At 38.8% G+C, this 5,393-nt stretch overlaps 1 long non-coding RNA gene across 1 annotated transcript; it reads left to right on the top strand.

The window, feature by feature from the left end:
- The first annotated feature begins 2,575 nt into the window (after positions 1-2,575).
- On the top strand, positions 2,576-4,915 carry LOC135204433 (uncharacterized). The gene is made up of 3 exons (XR_010312211.1): positions 2,576-2,648; positions 2,893-3,042; positions 4,115-4,915. It is a non-coding gene; the product is annotated as an uncharacterized LOC135204433 (long non-coding RNA).
- Positions 4,916-5,393: the final 478 nt, after the last annotated feature.

Here is a 5,393-nt window from a genome sequence, read left to right as displayed (position 1 = left end):
TGACGATGGCTTGATCGCTTCTGCCAATGATGATGGCTAATTCACTCTGACTACCATTTCGGTTACAAATCATAAAAGAAGCAGACAGTAGATCGAACATATGAACATACATACAGATGACACATATTACAAATCACGTAGGCCGTTTGAATTATAGGTCGCGTAGTGTGCTCAAGCAGGAAGCTTGGACTAATGTTTTCAAAACAAATGAAGGACCACAGGTGACGGCACGTCATCTTAGCCTACTATATTGTATACGTCATCTTAGCATACTTTATCGTCTCTGGTCTGATCACATTCCTGCAAGCAATTTGGTTGATCTAATAGTTTTAGATTTTTATATATATGGAATAACATTCCATATCTTTATTATGTAATCACTTACATATAAACTAATCTGTTTCTCTGTTAGAAATAAGAGGTTTTGGTTATAGAATCTGGAAAAGTTTATGATGATATCAACTTGCTTTCTTTTATATTCAGTGTTTCACTGATTTTTCTGTTGCTTTAACTTGAATTTAGACTTGGCGAGAGTTTTAAACTTAATGTAGACTGAGATTTTTAAGCTTAATCTAGACTTGGTGAGAATTTTTACTTAATCTAGACTTAGTGAAGTTTACATTCCAATATTCCAGAGTACTTGTGGCTGAGAAAAGTAGTAAGACTGCTCTCACTTCCAGCTGAAATAACTTTGAGCAAAATGTTCCTGTAGACCTATAACCTCTGCGATTTAAAACGCCTGCTTTTCAGGTCAGTGTAGAAACCTCTGCCACGTGGTCATTAACTGCACGAGCACCACTTGGCTCAGGATGGCAGAAAGCAACACATCGCGATGCCTCATCTCTGTGACCTACTTTGGCCATTTGGAGCTGCAAGAACCAGGCCAAGGGATCTCCTCTGCCATGACTTTCTACTGGTTCAGTAAGTTGAGGATGGAGCGCCGACATTTCCGCGCAGGACAATTCAGCTAAGAGACAATTCAGCTTAGAGACAATTCTGCGCATGACGATTCAACTTAGAGACAATTCTGCGCATGACGATTCAGGGCAAGGACTATTCAGCACAAAGACATTTTGCGAAATAAAAAATTAATATGGAAACGAAGAAAACAGTCATCAAATTAATATTTTATTTGTAATATATTGAATTTAAAAAGTAAACAAAACTATTTATTGAAATGACATACTATAAAATATTCTTGGACAAAAATATTCATACTAACTTATTTCTGCAATTCATGAGGTAGCTTATATTTTGTAAGTATTTCAATTTGTTTGCTCGATTCCCATATTTACTAACTGGCGTTTTTATTGCCGTAGCTGTTCTCTGATAGTTTTTTTTTTTTTTTTTTTTTTTTTTTTAGCTCAGCGAATGTTTGTAAAAAACTAAGCTCCAGAAAAGGAAATGCATCCAGTCCGAGTTTAGAAGAATACCAGTAACTATTATTCACTCGTTGTTATAGCATAAATAACAACCGTCAATTGTTCGATGGTTGAAAGTGTAAACACTCTTAGATTCTTACCAATATTTTTAACTAACTGCAAGTAGTTAGTTTTGTTTTCTGTCGCCAAATCAGAAATAAATTAGTATAATTTTCAATATCTTATTTCAATAAATATCATATTTCATTTTTTGAATTTCAAAAATAATTTACAAATAAAAGCTAATTCAATAATTGTTTTCTTAATTTTCCATGCTTTAGCTTTATTTCACCAAATTTTGTCTGCACTGAATGGTCCTTGTGCTGAATCGTTATGCGCTGAATTGTCTCTAAGCTGAATTGTCACAAGCTGAATTGTCGGCACGGAATTGTCGGCACGGAATTGTCAGCGCTGAATTGTCCTGCACGGAATTGTCGGCCCACGGTTGAGGATAACCACCAGATTTTTTTACTCCTTCCTTAAACCTAAATGCCTCGTGATGTAGCAATAATGTGTCTGTCACGGGGGCCCACTCTCTTTTCTTAGCTGCGGGGGTTCCCTTCTTTGAGTCTGATTTCACACAGGGCCAATACGGATTCTACAAGGTGTATTGCCCGGGGCATAGGAACTTCTCTGCAGCTCTGAACACCTGCAAGGCTGAAGGAGGGCAGCTGGCTACTCTGGAAACCACCCCAAAGCATAACGACGTGACGGCTGTCCTCTATCAGGGTGGTAAGTCCCTGCCTGAGGCATTTCTGTAACACCTGCGCTAGGCCACCTCTTTCCATGCTTACACTGCGGAAATAAGCCAATCTCAGAGTGCTTGCAGAAGAGGTGACTGTTTCTGGCAACTCTTGGCTCTTCTGGCATGGCTGTTAGACTATGGAGCACAGTTTATTGCTTTTTAGACTCATTTGAACGCCATACTGTTACATTTTTCCTGAACTGTCTTTGTAGTCTGCCATAATAGGGGGTTAACCAATATAGGCCTCAGCTATTTCTGGAGGGAACGCAGTCTTCAGCATTGCTTATCCGAACGTCCATTAACCATAATTTGATGATGCAAAATTCCCAGAAGTATAAATACAACCTGTCCTTCAAACTACACTCGTTTTTCGTGTAAATCAAAGCTCACAAAACATTTCTTTCGGACAGGTGGATCGAGATACTGGATCGGACTCTACCGAGAGGACTCTGCAGCAAATCCAGTGTGGATGAATGTCAATGGTAGGTACAATTACTTTAAGATATCAAACAAAACTGGAACATTAACTAGTTCGCTTTTGTGCGTACAGTACGTAGGAAAAAACTACAGCACGAAACAACATTGGAACATGGTTCGCAGCTCTGAGCACATACCACATAACCAACCTGCGTTACTCTTTTCAAACTCCGGTGATGCTAATATCAATACGCAAATTTTTGGACTGAAACTCAGACTGTTTCCATCTTTTTCCTTCCCCCCTCACAGGAAACAAGTCAGTGACCTCAGGCACCATAACTGGGAGTGGGAGTGAAAACTGTTATTCATTGTATAAAGGTGCATCCTGGATTGTTGAGGACCACATCTGTAACAATGCCCTGTGCTTTGTGTGTGAAAGAAACTTCTATTAGTCCGAAGGTAAGTCTCTCTCTCTCTCTCTCTCTCTCTCTCTCTCTTCTCCGTGCTGGGATGATACCGCTCTTTAGCAGCCCAGATTTTGTCGGTGCCACCAGAGATTTTGTCGGTGCCACCAGAACCTGAGCCTTCTTAACTTCAAGCCTCAGGAGGTTATCGAACGATGCCTCACCACAGAGGAGTTTGGTCACAGCAGCCAAAGTCTCAAGGCGTATAGCACTTTCCTCTGTTCCTCTAACTCTCAAGGAAGCTGATCTGCTCTGAACAAGTGCCTGAAAGCAGAGCTGTATAGCAGATCTGCTATACTTACAGCTCTGCTTTCAGGCACTTGTTCAGAAGAGCATCCACCTCGCTGTGGGTTGTATCTCTGAGACTTAGACAGCTGGCTAGCAAGTTCTGTGCCCTTTCCAGCCAAGCATCCCATACTGAGAACTGGAAGAGTACAGAAAACTTCCCTTAAACCTCAAGCGCGCAGCTATATTTTGTGATTTACTCCGCATAGGCTGAAACAGGGGAGGATGTGGACCTTGTCTGATGCCCACAGTCAGAGGTGCTATGATCTATACCTCAAGAAGGGATTGTGACTGGTTTTTATACCACCATTTCCTGAGATGCACGAGGGAGGGAAGGGAAACAGGAAGAAATCTTTATTATAAGCTCTAACCTGGTAAGGCCAAAGGTTACATTATGTCAGGTTAGGTCATGAAATCTGGGGGCTGCTTCCACACCTCTAGCTTTTGTTTTCAAACAACCAATTCTCTGCTTTAACTTCATCCCTGAAGGAAATTGATAAAGATTTCTGTAACTCAAACTGTTTCTGGAAACAAAAAGAAAAAGAAGTTGAAAAGGGCTTTGGGTAAAATTTTTAATTATTTAATAGCAAAAGGGATAACAGACGATGTAGAGGCATTCAGAGGCGAAAACTTTGACAGATTTTAATAAATTTCAATATGCAAAATGCCAGAAATTGTGTTCTAATCTAGTGCTAGTCTTAGTGCTTTTTTTTCAGATAGACGTATTGCATTGTTATTTTTAACACAGTGTCACCTTTCTCTCTCTCTTTCTCCCCCTCTAGAACCACCTGTGTGATGCTGTCACAACCTAGACCCATGCTGCTATTAACCTAGAACCCAACTGTGATGCTGTAACAACCTAGACCCCTCTGCTATTACCCAGAACCCAACTGTGGTGCTGCTATTAACCTAGAACCCAACTGTGATGCTGCTATTAACCTAGAACCCAGCTGTGATGCTGATTTCTACCGGAAACCATCTGTCTCATTGTCTTGCTCAATAAGTGTCGACTTAATAGTGTTGTTTTAATTCAGAATTGAGTGTGTTGTCCCACGACTTAACTTAATACTGTTTGTTTCAGTTCATGATTGAATTCAGGGCTACATTTTTTTTTTACTGCAACTACAATAGTGTGTTTGAGTTTTTGTGTGTGTGTGTGTGAGTTTGTCTAAAGCCAACTGCAGTGTTGTGTTAATTATAATAGTGTTTACACTGTGTGATCGTTTCACTAGAGTTTTTAACAGTTTGAGTGTGTGTTTGTGTGTGTTTTATTTCCAGTTAGTTACAGAGTGGCTCTCATCCTAAGCTATATATAATCTCTGATCCCTATTTCACTATAATTTCATTTTTAAAACGCGTCCCATCACCCTGGTTTATGACTAGGCCTAGTACTGTGTGACCTCTCCTTAAACAAATGAACAGTTTTTTTCTAGTCATATAGAGTTGTCGTTACCTAGAATTAAATGTATACCATATTTTAAATCAAATCTAAAGCAATTGCGTGGTATTGCCAAGCACTGGTTTGTTCCCATGACAAGCAAAGGTTGTAGTATAGGCCTACATGTTCAGTTTTACAAGCTATTAGTCTTTATTAAAAGAATGTACTATACATTAATCAATGGTTGATAAAACATAACTGGATGTTTATGTACATTTGATTTTAATGTGACAATATACACATGCATACATTTTTTAAAAAAAATAAACTATATATAAAAACTATAAGTGCTTTTGATTATCTTGTATGTTCTATTCCTAGCTGTGCGTGTGTGTGTGTGTGTGTGAGAGAGAGAGAGAGAGAGAGAGAGAGAGAGAGAGAGAGAGAGAGGGAGAGTTATTTTTAAAATCCTGAACTTAATTGAAATATATAAACTCTAGATTTGAAGTAACTGTACTATATATATTTTCTCTGATACATGATGTGTGCTTTAGAGCGACAGATGAGGAAGAAGCCTACGGTTGCTGCTTGCCAGTTTTCATTCTCCTCAGAAAAAGTTGGATTTTGTTATCTAAATAAATAATTGAAAAACGTCATATTTATTCAATAAATATTATATGCAA

Source organism: Macrobrachium nipponense, chromosome 47, assembly GCF_015104395.2.
Source record: "Macrobrachium nipponense isolate FS-2020 chromosome 47, ASM1510439v2, whole genome shotgun sequence".
Taxonomy (NCBI): Eukaryota; Metazoa; Arthropoda; class Malacostraca; order Decapoda; family Palaemonidae; genus Macrobrachium; species Macrobrachium nipponense.
This window is presented reverse-complemented; position numbering and strand designations above follow the sequence as displayed.